Here is an 18649-nt window from a genome sequence, read left to right on the forward strand (position 1 = left end):
ACCTGACTCATTGGAGAAGGAATTCAGGTTGGCAAAAAAAATGGAAAGAAAAATTATGGAAACAAGGAAGCCTACCATTCATAACTATAAGGATGGAAGTGTTGTTTCCCCTAGTATTCCACAACCTACAAGGTTGACACCCCAACAATTGGATGAAAAAAGAGCAAAAGATATTTTTTATAGTTCTAATAACAAATACAGTAAATGTCATAAGTGTGCTGAAAAGAAATTATTTTACATAGATTGTGAAGAGGAGGAAGAAAAGGAACAAGAAATGTCAAAAAGAAGAGGATATACACCAGGAACAAACCCTAGATAAAGAAGAAATGAATCCAACCATATCTTGTAATGCATTGGTCAGAATTACGACTCCTCAAACTATCAAGATAGAAGGACATATCAAGAAGAAAAAGGTAATAGTGTTGATTGATTCGAGCAATACCCATAATTTTATTCATTGTAAGATAGCCAAGGAATTGAATTGCTTCCTATATCTAGAACCAGAGTGTCAAGTGATGGTTGCAAGTGGAGGAACCATAAATTTCTCTAGAAGGTGCCATAATATCAAGCTATCCATGGAAGAATATGTTTTGAATAGCCCAATATTTTCCCTTCCAATGGGTGGTGTTGATGTTGTACTAGGAGTCCAATGGCTACAATCCTTGGGTACAATAGCTTTTAATTTTCAAGAACTTTTCATGAAATTTTCTTTAGAAGGAAAGAAATTTGAATTAAGAGGTATCAAAGGGAAACAAGGAAAGATAATCAACTCTAATGGAATGACAAAGATTCTAAAGAAAGAACAATGAGGTGTAATTGCACAATTATGTTTGCTATAGGTTCCCACATCGAAATCAACTATTTCTCCAGATCTCTAAAAAGTATTAGACAATCATTCCAATGTATTTGAGACTTCCAAAGGTCTCCCACCTATTCGTTATCATGATCATGCTATTTATTTGATTCGAGGAAGTGTTCCTCCAAACATCAAGCCTTACAGATATCCCTATCCCCAAAAGAGTGAAATTGAATGTATGGTTGTAGAAATGCTAGAGGCTGGTATAATTCAGCCTAGTCAAAGTTCTTTCTCTCATCTAGTAGTGTTGGTGCACAAGAAGGATGGATAATGGTGTTAGCACTCAGAATGAACCTCAAGGCTGAGAAGAGGCAATTCTGAGGTAACCATAGACCAAGCTTTCGATTTGGCATCTATCCCTACCAGAACAGAGAGGGCTCTCTCTTTGCCAACAAAACGTGGCTACAATAAGTGAATCTTAGGCTAGCTATGAAGTACAGGGATTTGATTGAAAGTTGTGGGTCAAAAACAGTGAGAGAAGGGATCATTGGGCTATCGAATCAAGGAAAGCGTCTACCAGCAAACTTGGCACAATCATTATGCAATTTTCAGTCAGATAAAAGATGTAAATGAGAGAAGGAAAGAGGAGAAATCTCGCTGTCCTACAGGCAACAATCAAGGGATTGATCTACAGTGGCAGCGTTAAAAGAAAAAAAAATTACTGGATTACTCGATAGAGCATCTAACAGAGGATGGATTCCGCAAAGATAATCACTACATTTAAAAAAAAAAATCATTGTGAAAGGAGCATCATGCATGGATGGATTCCTAACACTTCCCTGAGATAATGTTGTAACAAGAATTAGCAAAAAAAACAAAGTAGGTAAGTGATTTTACAAGGAACACATGTTGGACATTAAACACTGTAATGGATCCCAAATCTAACTCAGTTGGTCAAAATCAGTGCCTCACCATCAGGAGGTCACAGGGTCCAATCTCCCCGAACCCCTTAGAGTCAGGCCTTGCTAGTGGGCCGCAGGGCTAGATTCCCTTTGGGGTCGATCATCCTAGATATTTTCGTGGACGTAGAACCACCCACTTACTAGGGTGTACGTGAACCACATTGGAAAACAAAAAAAACATAAATTAAAATTATAACTAAATAATTTAATTAAATCTCATCAAAACAGAATAATTGGTTTGTTGTCGATTTGTTGAAGATGTCATCACTGGAAATCTGGGATACTCAGGAATACTGATCGATCGTCTTCCACCTATGCCCTATAAATGCTTTAAATGCCCAAAATTCTTGCCATCTATTCATTGAATGATTTGGAATAATGACACATTCCTTGAAGAACTCGATTTTCTACTGATTTCATGGCTATAACACTTGCCATCAAAACTACTATGATTCCTTTCATGGGACCTATTTCCATGCCTACTTTCATATTTATCATAACGCCTTCACCTTTATATGCTTTGTCTATAGAATATCCACTATCATACTTTGGGAATCACAACTTTTCCAACTTCCATAATTTCTTCTGCCAAGGACATAATCTACCACCTAGATAGGAATAGCCTCATCAGTTGCGGCATTTTGTGCACAAGAACCAGTAAGACTCCAGATTTATCCTTCTGAAGATCAATCCTCTCTAATTCACTTTTTCTAGATGCTTTCTCAAAGTAATCCTCTACATATATTTTCTTAGAATCAGATGTTATTGATGCCAAGAATGGATGTTCAGGTGCAATAACTAAATATGTTGCCCCAAAATTAGTGTTTGGTCTTGTTGTAAAAATAGTCAGCTTCAATTCCCTCTCTTTTCCATCTCTATCGAGGACATAAAATTCCAATTCAGCACCTTTTGACCATCCAATCCAATTATGTTGCATTTCCTTGATGCCTTCAGGCCAATCTAGTCCATCCATATCTTTGAGAAGGCAGTCAGCATACTCAATAATTTTAAGCATCCATTGGCACATTGGCTTGCAGACAGGATGTACATCTCATCCACTAACACCATCAATGACCCCCTCATTTTCAAAAATAATGCCAGGGGTAGGGCACCAATTAATCGAAACTTTTCCCTGATATGAAAGTCCCTTTTTAGCACACAGGCTCTACGCGCAGTGCTAAAGGACTGCACGTAATGCCCCTTGAGGATGGCCCTACACGTAGCGCCAAAGGGCTACGTGTAGCGCCCCTAGCTTCTCTGTATCACCCCTTCTATCATGGTTGCGCTCTTTACTACTGTGTCCAAATGGAATCATCATCTGCCTCCCCACTATATTGGGTCACAAGTTAGTGCAAGAAGATGAAAGCTTCCAATCTTTCCATGTCGATGCCTGGGCAAAGTCTATGGCCTCCTCGAAATGGAATAAAAATATTGCCACTTACATCTTTTTCTTGCCATCTCCAAGGATTGAATTTGTGTGGATTTTCATAATAGTCTTCATCAAGATGAATGGATCTTCAAGTATGTGAGCACACACCATCCTTCAGGAATGAAGTGCCCTTTAATCTCCACATCCTACAATGCTTTCCTCATCACACCAGTTATGATATTCCCCATTCGCAAAGTCTCAGTTATCACATTCTGAGTAAAGGGTAAGGAAGTATAATTGTTCCAAGTTAGCTGCTCTTTCTTCTGTTCCTTGGATTTCTCCATCTTCATGTTTTCTGCCTTTAATTGTTGTAGTGCAGGTGGACAATCTATGAGAAACTTGACTGCAAGAATCATTAGTATTGGTACCGAGTTTTCTCCTGGAATCATCAAATCTATCATGGCTGCTTGCTTGGTTGTGCTCTCATCATAAGCATGACAGAAAAACAAGAATCCTTGGAACCAATACGCAAGGTTTGTTTCAAAACTAGGCCACAACTTATCCAGTTTTCCTCCCCAAACAAAATTTGCAGAAACATTTTTTGTTGTATGAGACATCCAAATGCCTTCTCTATCTTAATCTTCACTGGCGTTTCCACCTTATAAACACATACATCAAGCTGAGCCGGATAAACTTTAAAAGCCATCCGATTTGAATAAATATCATAACATGAGATATAAAGAGGTCCAATTTCAGAACCCAACCTGAAGTTAGGTCGTTTAATTTCACTACACTCAGCATCTGGCAATTGAAAACCAATTTTCCACTTCCCAACTTTCTTCAAACTGACATTTGGCATTTTGATGTCCAACCCCTATTGCCTTCCAATGCCGGGTGTCTCTCCTTGATGTAACCTTGGGGATGGCCCTACGCGCAGCACCAAAGGGCTACGCACAGTGCTCTTTGAATATGGCTATACACGCAGCGCCAAAGGGCTATGCACAGCACTCACGGTTTTTTTTTACCCACCAAAATAAATCCTCACTTTTCCCATTCAGGTATGTAGTTCCAGTCAATTGCAACATCCAGAAAATAGCTACTATGCCTATATAATTGAGATAGCCAGAATATTTTTTGGCAGATTCAATGAATTCCATTGAGACTAAAGCATACAACATATCAGCATTCTATATTCTGAGGGAGAAAAAGTGAAATGGAAGGTTGCAAAACAATATGACCACAATTTTGATTCCTCCCAACACTCACTTCATACAAATTTACACTTTTAACACAAATGAAGAAAACAAGGCATCTAGATTTGAAATATTTCTACAATGTGGTGTATTTCTTCTTGCAAGCAATCATTAAGCAATGAATCAAAAGTTATACGCTCACCAATCATCTTCAAATTGACATTTGAAACTGTCATTTTCTACGAAACCTCAGCAATGTTTGACATCTTATTTGACTAGAAACTCTCCACCTTTGCTAATAGAATGTGCACTTTGATATAAACCACTATAAAAATGAGAAGTCTTAGGCATGCTCTAAGACTTTCCTCTTGATAGCCATGGTAATAGCATAAACATACAAGAGCACCCAGCTCCTATGATGATATTCAGAGTACAAAATTGTAGTATGAATTGAGCCCAGCATTTCTTTTAGATAAACTTTGCCACAAAAAACATCAAGGAACCAATGAAATAATCAAATCAAATGCTTCATAATGATGTCCCAAAGGCTGTGAACAATAACAAGCTGAAAATATCACTGCATAATAGATTCCTTCACAAAGCATCATCCCCTAAAAGCATATTCTAGGTGTATATTCAGAAAGCATGGGTTCTCCCTACTCTATGACAACGTAATAGAACCTACAATTACTTGATCTTGCTTCACCTCTAAAGGGTCATAGATATAGAGAAAAGTCAGGACCCAATAGTACAAGTGTATTAGGTGCTTTCGCACACTTTTTCTTTGATGTACACCATTTACACGAACATCTCCAACTAAAGAGTTGTTTATTGATGATTCTGACTGGGTATCACTAGATGTTTTTGCATTCCATCCAGATGAAACATCAAACCATAATGCAAAACCATGCAGGGATGCTTTCATCATAGACGACACACTAGAATTTGCAATAACTAATTCCAACTCTTGTATTGTGACAGTCCTACAATCCATTTGTTTGATAACAATTTCCCATGTCAAGACATTTTCTGCTATAATAGTTTCGATGCAAGACTCCTGAAAGGTACATTTCTTTCCCAATGGTAACATTGAAGATATATCAATTCCATGGACATTTTGCCAGAAATCAATACTTTCATTGTATCTTTCAGGATGTGTAACTGGTGCCATGTACAATGTCGCGTGAGCAGGAAAAACTAGCCCCCCTGACTTGAGCCAACGATCTCTAGCAATGATTACACTAGAAAGCATGCTCTCATATAGAAGCATGTAACCCATCCATTCCGATATAATGACATCTACCTCCTCATCAATTTCAACCTCCCCAAGATTCATACTTATAAATCTCCAAGTAATTCCTCTCTGGAACCATGAGACCAGAAGCTATAAACCTTTCACCAGCAATATCATTGTCAGCAATATCATTGTCAGCAATGTACAGTGCCCTTTGCACAGATTCATGGATATCTCTTTCAATCAAAGCAAAGAAATGAGCTCGCCATATGTTGAGATGAGGATTAGCAACACGACAATAGACCTCAAATGTTATGTTCTCTCCTTCTCTATCACAATCCAGCCACAAAACCAGCCACTGGAATCTCCTAGCTTCCTCTGGATCATTAAATACATGAACTGCTGCACTGGGAGAATTTTTAGTCAATCATTCATTCGGTCATATCGTATGATCCGGGAGCCGGTTTCAGGAGTATGATATATCGTTGGAAATATCTTTCTAAGTTAATTCTGATTAACATGCTTATGACATGTTTTTTTTTACTGAAGATCATGTGAAAAACATCTCTGAAAACCAGACATAATAAGAGCCCATCTTGATCACCGGTGGCAGCCTGCAAAAACTGAAACTAACATTGGCCTTATTGGGGATGGCAACTCCTTGGAGGTGTCAAGAACACCGTAGACCAAGTGCCTCATCCATTGGGAAATATGGTCACAAACAACTGCAAACCTGAACAACATATACCAATCCAAAAACATAGACACACTACAACCTATACATAAACAAATACAAGAAGCAAAATGTTGCCTTGGGCAGCTTATTTATTTACAAATCTACCCTACTTTGAAGCAAAATCAATAGATCAAGTGATGTTTTAATGCCAGATCAGCCAATCAAGTAACTGTGACAAGGACGCTGCTTGGAAGTGCTTGAACTAGGACACAATTGGAAATGATGACAGCCATACATGCACAAAATGAGTCTGGCTGTGTAAAAGACAATTTGGTTTGTCATTCAAACTGAAGAAATATTCCATATATGCAACAACAGGATCATAGAAACCAGACCATGTCTACTACCCTAACTCCTCAACATATGCTTCCAGCTATAAACTTTCATTGCAAACATCCACGGGAAGCCCTATTGTTTCTTGTTTTGAAGGAGGGAGATTTTCCAAGAACTTTTTGGGATCTAGGAATTCATATGACTTAATTTGAACATCGATATACTCAATCTCCTTCTCAAATTTTTCAACCACTAACTCAAAGAAATTAGTTTTACCGTTAAGAGTAAACTTCGGAGATCTCAAACATTGAACCACGGTAATGAAAAATACCTCATTTATTTCAATATCCACTAACTGATCTCTAACCTCTTTGAAAACTTCACAACACACAGGGTTTGCCACATACCCTATCATCTTAGTTTAGTACATGAACGGATCAGTGAGCGCTGGAATCTCTTGATTGAGTTAGATTTTCCAGGTGAATGTTTCATCCTTCATATGTGTCGATCAAGGTCCACCATCAGCAACCAGATTTGTAACTTGAATGATATTTCCTGGAGACAATCTGTCACCTCGTTCCCCGGTAAAGGCGCTAATATGTTATCACTTGGAATGAACCTCAACGCTGAGAAGAGGCAATTTTGAGGTAACCACAGGCCAAGCTTTCGATCTGGCATCTATCCCTGCGAGACTAGAGAGGTCTCTCTCTTTGCCAACAAAACATGGCTACAATAAGTGAATCTTAGGCTAGCTATGAAGTATGGGGATTTGATTGAAAGTTGTGGGTTGAAAACAACAAGAGAAGGGATCATTGGGCTATGGAATCGAGGCTAGCTTCTGCAAACAAACTTGGGGAAAAATAAATGCAATGTTCAGCCAGATAAAAGATGTAAATGAGAGAAGGAAAGAGGAGAAATCCCGCTGCCCTATAGGCATCAATCAAGGGATGGATCTACAATGGTGGCATTAGAAGCAAAAAAAACATCGGGTTACTCAACATAGCATCTAATAGAGGATGGATTCTGTAAAGATAATCACTATATTTAACAACAAAATCATTATGAAAGGAGCATCATGTGTGGATGGATTCCTAACACTTCCCTTAGATAATGTTGTAACAAGAATTAGCAGAAAAAACTAAGTATGTAAGTGATTTTACAGGGAACACATGCTAGACATTAAACATTGTGATGGATCCCAAATCTAAAGGGTAGAAACTGCTCCATAATATATATATATATATATATATACATATATATATACATATATATATATATACATATATACATATACATATATATATATACATATATATATATACCTATATCTATATCTATATATATATATATATATATATATATATATATATATATATATATATTCAGAAGAATCTTTACACCATCCAAAGCAGCCTCCCTCTGCTGCAAAAATCGAACCTCTACATCTTCAAAAATCACCCTATATATACCCTATTACATATTAATTATGATTTCCTAAACATAGGAATCAAAATAATTAAAATCAAAACAAACAAATATGTGCTACGGTCAAATAACATAAATTAAAATTATAACTAAATAATTTAATTAAATCTCATCAAAACAAAATAATTGGTTTGCTGTCGATTTGCTGAAGGTGTCATCACTGGAAATCTGGGATACTCAGGAATACTGATCGATCCTCTTCCACCTGCGCCCTATAAATGCTTTAAATGCCCAAAATTTTTGCCATCTGTTTGTTGAATGATTTGGAATAATGCCACATCCCTTGAAAAACTCGATTTGCTGCTGATTTCATGGCTGTAACACTTGCCATCAAAACTACTCTGCTTCCTTTCACGAACCTATTTCCATGCCTACTTTCATATTTATCATAATGCCTTCACCTTTATATGCTTTGTCTGTAGAATATCCACTGTCATACTTTGGGAATCACAACTTGTCGAACTGCCATAATTTCTTCTGCCAAGGACATAATCTACCACCCAGATAGGAATAGCCTCATCAGTTGTAGCATTCCGTGCATAAGAACCAATAAAGACAGATTTATCCTTCTGAAGATCAATCCTCTCTAATTCACTTTTTCTGGATGCTTTCTCAAAGTAATCCTCTACATAGATTTTCTGAGAATCAGATGTTATTGATGCCAAGAATGGATGTTCAGGTGCAATAACTAAATACGTTGCCCCAAAAATAGTGTCTGGTCTTGTTGTAAAAATAGTCAGCTTCAATTCCCTCTCTTGTCCATCTCTATCGAGGACATAAAATTCCAATTCAGCACCTTTTGACCGTCCAATCCAATTATGCTACATTTCCTTGATGCTTTCAGGCCAATCTAGTCCATCCATATCTTTGAGAAGGTGGCCAACATACTCAGTAATTTTAAGCATCCATTGGCGCATTGGCTTGCGGATAACAAGATGTACACCTCGTTCACTAACACCATCAATGACCTCCTCATTTGCCAAAACAGTGCCAAGGGTAGGGCACCAATTAACCGGAACTTTTGCCTGATATGCAAGTCCCTTTTCAGCACACGGACTCTACGTGCAGTGCCCCTTGAGGATGGCTCTATGTGCAATGCCAAAGGGCTATGTGCAATACCCCTAGCTTCTCTATATCACGCATTCTATCATGGTTGCGCTCTTTACTACTGTGTCCAAATGGAATCATCATCTGCCTCCCCACTGTATTGGGTCACAAGCTGGTGCAAGAAGATGAAAGCTTCCAGTCTTTCCATGTCGATGCCTGGGCGAAGTCTGTGGCCTCCTCCAAATGGAATAAAATTGTTGCCACTTGCATCCTTTTCTTGCCATCTCCAAGGATTGAATTTGTGTGGATTTTCATAATAGTCTTCATCAAGATGAATGGATCTTCAAGTATGTGAGCACACACCATCCTTCAGGAATGAAGTTCCCTTTAATCTCCATGTCCTGCAATGCTTTCCTCATCACACGAGTTATGATATTCCCTATTCGCAAAGTCTCGGTTATCACATTCTGAGTAAAGGGTAAGGAAGTATAATTGTTCCAAGTTAGCTGCTCTTTCTTTTGTTCCTTGGATTTCTCCATCTTCATGTTTTCTACCTTTAATTGTTGTAGTGCAGGTGGACAATCTGTGAGAAACTTGACTGCAAGAATCATTAGTATTGGTACCAAGTTTTCTCCTAAAATCATTAAATCTATCATAGCTACTTTCTTGGTTGTGTTATCATCATAAGCATGATAGAAAAACAAGAATCCTTGGAACCAATATGTAAGGTTTCTTTCAAAACTAGGCCGCAACTTATCCAGTTTGCCTCCCCAAACAAAATTTCCAGAAACATTTTTTGTTGTATGAGACATCCAGATGCCTTCTCTATCTTAATCTTCACTAGCATTTCCACCTTATAAACACATACATCAAGTTGAGCCGGATAAACTTTAAAAGCCATTTGATTTGAATAAATATCATAACATGAGATATAAAGAGGTCCAATTTCAGAACCCAACCTGAAGTTAGGTCGTTTAATTTCACTACACTCAGAATCTGGCAATTGGAAACCAATTTTCCACTTCCCAACTTTCTTCAAATTGACATTTGGCATTTTGATGTCCAACCCCTATTTCCTTCCAATGCCAGGTGTCTCTATTTGATGCAACCATGGGGATGGCCCTACGTGCAGTGCTCTTTGAATATGGCTATATGCGCAGTGCCAAAGGGTTATGCGTAGCACTCACAGTTTTTTTTTAGCCACCAAAATAAATCCTCACTTTTCCCATTTAGGTATGTAGTTCCAGTCAATTGCACTCATCCAGAAAATAGCTATTGTGCCTATATAATGGAGACAGCCAAAATATTTCTTGGCGGATTTAATGAATTCCATTGAGACTAAAGCATACGACATATCAACATGCTATATTCTGAGGGAGAAAAAGTGAAATGGAAGGTAGCAAAACAATATGACCACAATTCTGATTCCTCCCAACACTCACTTCATACAAATTTACACTTTTAACACAAATGAATAAAACAAGGAATCTGGATTTGAAATATTTCTACAATGTGGCGTATTTTTGCTTGCAAGCAATCATTGAGCAATGAATCAAAAGTTATACGCTCACCAACCTTCTTCAAATTGACATTTGAAACTGTCCTTTTCTATGAAACCTCAGCAATATTTGACATCTTATTTGACTGGAAACTCTCCACCTTTGCTAATAGAATGTGCACTCTGAGATAAACCACTACAAAAATGAGAAGTCTTAGGCATGCTCCAAGACTTTCCTCTTGATAGCCATGGTAATAGCATAAACATCATACAAGAGCACCCAGCTCCTATGATGATATTCAGAGGACAAAATTGTGGTATGAATTGAGCCCAACATTTCTTTCAGATCAACTTTGCTACAGAAAACATCAAGGAACCAATGAAATAATCAAATCAAATGTTTCAGAATGATGCCCCAAAGGCTGTGAACAATAACAAGCTGAAAATATCACCGCATAATAGATTCCTTCACAAAGCATCATCCCCCAGAAGCATATTCTAGGTGTATATTCAGAAAGCATGGGTTCTCCCTACTCTGTGACAACGTAATAGAACCTACAATTACTTGATCTTGCTTCACCTCTAAAGGATCATAGATATAGAGCAAAGTCGGGGCCCAATAGTACAAGTGTATTAGGTGATTTCGCACACTTTTTCTTTGATGTACACCATTTACACGAACATCTCCAAATAAAGAGCTGTCTATTGATGATTCTGACTGGGTATCACTAGATGTTGTTGCATTCCCTCCAAATGAAACATCAAACCATAATGAAAAACCATGCAGGGATGCTTTCATCATAGACGACACACTGAAATTTGCAGTAACTGATTCCAACTCCTGTATTGTGACAGTGCTACAATCAATTTGTTTGATAACAATTGCCCATGTCAAGACATTTTCTGCTGTAATAGTTTCGATGCAAGACTCCTCAAAGGTACATTTCTTTCCCAATGGTAACATCACAGATATATCAATTCCATAGACATTTCGCCAGAAGTCAATACTTTCACTATATCTTTCAGGATGTGTAACTGGTGCCATGTACAATGTCACGTGAGAAGGAAAAATTAGCCCCCCTGACTTGAGCCAATGATCTCTTGCAACGATTACACTAGAAAGCATGCTCTCATATAGAAGCATGTAACCCATCCATTCCAATATAATGACATCTACCTCCTCATCAATTTCAATCTCCCTAAGGTTCATACTTATAAATCTCCAAGTAATTCCTCTCTAGAACCATGAGACCAAAAGTTGTAAACCTTTCACTAGCAATATCATTGTCAGCAATGTACAGTTCCCTCTGCACAGATTCATGGATATCTCTTTCAATCAAAGCAGAGAAACGATCTCGCCATATGTTGAGATGAGGATTAGCAACACGGAAATAAACCTCAAATGCTATGTTCTCTCCTTCTCTGTCACAATCTGGCCACAAAACCAGCCATTGGCATCTCCTAGCTTCCTCTAGATCATTTAATGATCTAGTTATTTAAGCTTGCTTGGGTTTTGACTTTGATTTGGTGGTGGAATTACTGACTTAGATGGATAGAGGGATGTCCTTTACCATTAGGCTATGGGGTCAAGTGTCAAGAAAACAGGACTGAATCGGGTTCTAAAGATAGTGTTCACAGGGCAAGATAGCTGAGTAAATTCATATCTTTTAGGCTAGATGGTGAAGTGGTTTTCAATCGGGGTCAAGAAGCAATTAAGAATTCCTCAAACTGGATAATGAGAGAAATGATAGAAGTCAATCAAAACTAGGGAGCAATGAAGGATTCCCTACTCTGGATATCAGAAGAAAACATGAAAATGAATAATTGTTCAAGACAGAGTGTACTTAAACAAATTCTGTAATAATATTCCAGTTATTTCATTCAATTTAGATAACATGCAAGTATGTGAAACACTTAAGAAGATAACAATTTTACAAACAGAAAATACTTCACTAAAGTGGCCCAACACATGAATCCTGTAATGCAATGCCTTTATTACTCAGTCCAGTCTACTGACTTGAAAAATGATACAATGAACCCTTAGGTTTCATATCAATACAACTATAGAAATGTTTAGCAATCCACACTCTATACTTTGAATTATGAAGTATTTATACAAAAAATTATTACAAAATATCCTAAACTGATTTAGGAACTATTCAAGGAAACATAAATATCTTCATGCAAGAAGATAGAGACAGATATGTAACTGATGCAAGTTGTCCCTCTTTTATTGTTTGCTGCTGGCTCTTCTTTGATATTACACTACTTTTTCTCTTTGGTTGTTTGTCTTCCATGCTGACTGTTCTTTTATTTTGCCTTTTGACTGATACTCTTTCATCTGATACTCTTTGACTTAGTTGATCTGTTGCTTTTCTTTCACTGCTCTATATCCACTGTTTACCTTGCATTTTCACAGTAAATCATTTAATTTTTCCCAAGTCTCTGTATCTGGTAATTTAATATTTACCATTATTTTGTAGACTTCATTAGCTTCTGTGTATTTTGCAAAGGTGGGCTTGTTTACAAAAAGATGTTTTACCTCATGCTGGAGGTAAAAGAGGTTCTCAAAAGTCTGGTAAAGAACCTTTCCTGTAGGCATCCCTTTCATAGAGGAACTATTGGCTTTCTCCTTTGCCACTTCTCTGGTTCTTTTATCATAGTCTTCATGTGGCATTAACCTATTACTTATTACCAATGGATTATGCAGACTTTTCTGCCTCAAAACATCAAATTTGACCATGAACCTGCCTATAGCTAGCTCCATTGTTAGGCATTTGTCCTCAAGATGCATCATTAAGTTCCTCTTGGTGATTACCTTCTTCACCTCTAGTACAGTGCCAGTTTTGTCAGCTATTCCAAGCTCCTGCAATTCATATTTATTCTTTGAGTCAAGGAATTGGATTATTCTTGAGGCTTCCTCTGGCATATTTCCAAGTTTAGCCTTAACCCTCTGAACTGCTTCACCAACCTCTTTGAATAAATCATTTTTTTCAAAGATAACCTGTATAGATGGCCAAATATCATTGACATAGTCATTGATATTGGCCCATAGCTACTCTTTTGCTTGGGAAAGTGGCTCCTTCAATGTTAATTCCTTTTCTAAGTTTTTTATCCTCTCAGTCAACCTATTTGACTTCTATACTTCATTTTTATGCATGATTTGAGCCAATTTATTCTCATCCTTTAGACTTTTTATCTGTTCTTTAAGTCTATTTATTTCAGTGGTCTGAATGGACATGTCCTCCATGGCTTTGACCAGTTTTCTTACTTCATCACTTGGATGAGTTTCTTCTATTGTTGAACCCATTGCTTATGTAGTTGTTGTTGCAGCTGGAAGTATTGTAGCTAGTGGAGCTATTGGGGCCAATGAAGATGCCAACGTTGAAGGAACTGTTGTAGTAACTGTAGGAATAGCAGTGGCAATCTCTGTCTCAAGGCTGGCTTGTTTCAATTTTATTAACTCGTCCAATTCCTTCTCCATTTCTTTTAATTGAGCATTTAGTTGGAGAATGAGGTCCATCATCTCATCTTTCTAGGTTTGGCTTTCTAGGACCTCCTTGGTCTGTGGATGTTCAGAAGAGGGTAACTTCAGTTGCTTCTTTAAAGCAGAAATATCCTCATTTTTCTTCTTTATTAGTTTTTCTGCAACCTTGATATCATTTGGATTATATCCAATTTCAATTACCAAGTCTTCTAATGACTTGATTCTGTTATCTTTTGCCTGTGATGATGCTTTCTCTAGCTTAAACTGTGTTGTGATGTTGTCTAGAGAGTTTTGAAGCTTCTAAACACTCATGGCCTTATTGGTCATTGTTGAGTATATCATTTAACCTACCTTATTATGGAATTCAATTTGATCAATAGGGTGAACATCCCTGGCCAAAACTTCAAACTTTGTCTTCATGTAGTCTACTGACAATCCAGGCTGCTGGACTATAGGTTGCAAAAAGTTCATTTGCATTTTACTAGTTTTAATGTCAAAGGCTGACATTAATCTATTCTAATTGTCAGGTGTTTGTTTGAAGTATTGGGCATATGTTTCAGCCTTCAATGCCTCATTCGTCAACTTGATTTCTTTGTACTTCTATTTTATATCTTTCTCTTTATCCACTAGTTTAATAGACAAAGAGACTTCAATACTAAGTTATTTTCCAATAATCTGAGTATTTGCGGTGGAAGGTTGATGAGTTTCCTCTGAAACTATTGGAGTTGTATTCTTTTTAACCATTTTGTTAGTATCAATGATTTCAACTATCTCAATGGTCTCCTCTTGCTCATTTACAGGATTAAGCTTGGGCTTCTTCATGTACATGATTACAAACTTGTCATCTGTAGTATTCATTTTAAAGCTAGAACCATCTTCCCTGGTTCTTTTTACATTTCTGTCCTACATTGATGGAGTCTGTAGAATGGGACTAATACCCATCTTTTCCTGTAGGGTTGGAACCTGCAGAAAGGAACTAGTATCTATCTGCTTTTCCACATCTAATAAGGTATTTTCCACATCTATTAAGTTTTTTCCAACCACTCTGACTTGTTGGCATATCTTTCAATGTATGGCCTGGACATATGCATAAAGGGGCTTAATTTGAACTTGAGTCTTAACTTGTTTATGACTCCGTTAGGGTCATACTGCCACATAAAACTACTACTAAACTTATTTTGTTGTAAAATCTTATCTGCTTCTTGTCCAGCTTCCCTATTATTACAAATAAAAGGTCCCAGTTGGTTTTTGATTTTGAACTGTGTTTTCTTCCTAGCTAACAGAAAATTGACCTCATCTGAGTTCATGATCTGCTTGAAATATTCTAATGCAAATATTCTCATGGGGAGATATCTAGGCAGCTTGTAGGGAGTGAGATGGCATCCATATATCCTTATTTCTGTTTGGTCCTGGCATAGATACCAGTCTCCTGCCCTAATATTATTAGATAACTACAAAAATCTTTTTATCTCATCACTGATCCTGGGCTGATTGCTATTGTTTAGCATATTTACAACTGGATGCACAAAGGAATAAATGAACTCTTTGTAATTGAAAATAGTGGAATACTTTTGGATTAAGGGTGTCCAAAAGATGACTAATCTAGGATGGCCCTTAGTATCCAACTTCTATATATTGACTGGAAACCTTTCTGATCGAAAATATAAAAACATGTGGAACAACACGGAAGAGTATTTAAATACTCTTTCACTTGGAAACTGTAGGAATTTACAGGGTAAGTTCCTTAGACAGAACACCAAAGGACACCGCTCACAAACAGATCACAGATCAATACACCAGTATTTTGACGTGGTTAAAACCCTCAAAGAGGGAAACAGACCACGGCCTGAGCTAACGCGGCCACTTCAGGCAATTTATTAATAAAAGAATGAAAATTTACATATGCTTCTCTCATAGATGGATTACCCTACAAATGACCCTCCATGCTCTTTAAATAGAGATCATGGACCAATCGGGTGTTAAGCCACAGATCAAATGTTGGTAATATCGAGGAGAGAATGAACCGTCGGATCACTACATATCATGACCGTTGGATTATAAGTTACAAAATGTACATAGTAAAGAAACACACTTTACCTAACTCTATACCTAACTCTATACTAGACCAAGTTGTACTTAACTATTTCCTATGTGTCGGAATATCCTAACATCCCCCCTTAAGAACAACTTATATTAGATTGAAGGATTTACAAATATGACACAATAGGAGAAGGAAGGAGGCACTAGAGCCTATCCCCTTAGTGACAACTTCCTGAACTCCAACCATAAATCGAAGTTTAGTGAACTTCGCCTCTGTGAGAGCCTTTGTAAAGATGTCTGCAACTTGATCATCTGTTGAACAATATTGCACTTCAAGAACATGGTCATGAATGAGCTTTCTGATGAAGTGCATGTGCAGTTCAATGTGTTTGCTACACTAATGTTGGACTGGATCTTTGCATAGTTGAATGGCACTTTGATTATCACACCAAAGTGTAGTCGGATGCTGTTGCTAAAAGCCAAACTCTGACATGATCTTGTTAGGATATTCCGACACATAGGATATAGTTAAGTTCAACTTGGTCTAGTATAGAGTTAGGTTAGAGTTAGGTAAAGTGTGTTTCTTTACCGTTGTACATTTTGTAACTTACAATCCGACGGTCACGATATGTAGTGATCCGACGGTTCACTCTCACCTCGGTATTACCGACACTTGATCCGTGGCTTGACACCCGATTGGTCCATGAGTTCTATTTAAAGCGCATGGAGGGTCATTGTTCGGGTAATCCGTGCATGAGAGAAGCTTATGTAAATTTTCATTCTTTGATTAATAAATTGCCTGTAGTACCCACGTTGGGACAGGCCGTGGACTGTTTCCCTCCTTGCACTCTGAGGGTTTTAACCACGTCAAAAATACTGGTGTATTGATTTGAGATCTGGTTGTGAGCGGTGTCCTTTTGGTATTCTTTCTGTGGAACTTACCCTGTAAATTCCTACATGGTATCAGAGCTATTTGAGGGCCGCGTCCGTTGGTGATCCAAATCTGAAGCCGGTAGAACTGCATGCGGCTGTCGTTTCCTAGATCTGCTGTTTCTGACTGCTTTTGGGCCGAGAGGACTGCTCTGTTGCGTTCAGAGCATCTGTTCCAGTGAGGGACCCCTTTCGTTTCACGCGAAAAGGTTTCCGGTAGCCCTAGCTGCGTCATTTTTCAGATCGGGAGGTATACAGTTTTTTTTTGCAGTTTACTGTTATTTTCTCTCTGCTTATTTCGGTTTCGGTTTATTTAGCCTTTTTTTAACCGGATCTATACCTTTCATTTCTGCGTATGCTCTTTGCCCTGCGACTCTGTGCGATCTGGGCAAATCAGAAACAGAAAGGAAGGATTTTTCTCATGTGTATGCTCTTTTCCCTGCACCTTAGTGTGATCTCAGAAAATCAGAAACATTGAGAAAAATATTTAGTTTTTTGGCTAAAGCTAACTTTGAGATTTTTTTTTTAATTTCTAGTTTTTTGGCTAAATCTAACTTCGAGCCGCAAGGTTCGTTTTTCTTTGCATATTCGTGTTGGGTTTTGTGTTTTGTGTTTTGTAGGGAAAAAGAGGTTTCTCAAGGCAAGCACGCAAACCAAGGCCCCCCCCCCCCCGCTCTCTCTCTCTCTCTCTCTCTCTCTCTCTCTCTCTCTCTCTCTCTCTCTCTCTCTCTCTCTCTCTCTCTCTCTCTCTCTCTCTCTCTCTCTCTCTCTCTCTCTCTCTCTCTCTCTCTCTCTCTCTCTCTCTCTCTCAATTTTTTGTATAGATCAATTGGTTCAATGCTATTTTAAGAGAGTAGAGGTCTTGGGTTCAAGTCTCCATTTTGTGGGGGCGGATTTTTTCATTCCCGCACATTCGCGCACTTTGCCGGCAACTTCAACAATTATTTTTCAAAAAGCCATAACTTCTTCATCCGGAAGCCTTTTTCAGAGCCGTTTTTTTTAAAACCGCCTATTTTTTCGAGATCTATCCATTGGAACACTTACTTTCAGCATCTTCAGCTTCAGTTTTTTTTTTAAAATGGAAAGTCCATGCCAAGTCATTCTTGACAGCACTAACTACTTCCAATGGGTAGCCTACATGGAAGATTTACTTAGAAGTAAAGGTCTCTTCAGAATAGCCACAGACCAAGAGAAGAAACCAAAAGATGAAGACAAGGCGGCAAAATGGGAAAATAGACAAGATCAAGCACGTGGTTTGATAGGGATGTCTATTTCTCCTGATCTTAGATTCCACATTGCAGAACTTGAGACTCCTCATGAAGCATTAGAAAAACTTGCTAAAGTTTTTGGGATTAAAAATGAAATTAGAGCCCATCAACTTGAAAATGAGCTGCTTACTTTGGATCCTAATAATTTTTCTTGCATTGAAGATTTCTTGTCCAAATTCAAGAACCTTAGATATCTCTTGGAAGGTGTTAAAGTTAAGAAAGAAGATGGTAACCTTATTTATTCCATCCTTACTAAGTTGGGACCAGCCTACTCTGTATTTGTTTCCACTTTCCATTCTACAAGGGAAGCTTTCATTTGTCAAGGACAAGA

The 18649-nt window shown here is 37.8% G+C and overlaps 2 pseudogenes; both read right to left on the reverse strand.

Annotated features, from left to right (window-relative positions):
* Positions 1 to 4814: 4814 nt before the first annotated feature.
* Positions 4815 to 5656, reverse strand: LOC149218874 (putative protein arginine N-methyltransferase 6 pseudogene; annotated as a pseudogene).
* Positions 5657 to 10961: 5305 nt separating this feature from the next.
* On the reverse strand, positions 10962 to 11803 carry LOC149218875 (putative protein arginine N-methyltransferase 6 pseudogene; annotated as a pseudogene).
* Positions 11804 to 18649: the final 6846 nt, after the last annotated feature.

This window comes from Pinus tabuliformis, chromosome Q, assembly GCF_031772625.1.
Source record: "Pinus tabuliformis cultivar Carrire ecotype Pingquan chromosome Q, CPIR1, whole genome shotgun sequence".
Taxonomy (NCBI): Eukaryota; Viridiplantae; Streptophyta; class Pinopsida; order Pinales; family Pinaceae; genus Pinus; species Pinus tabuliformis.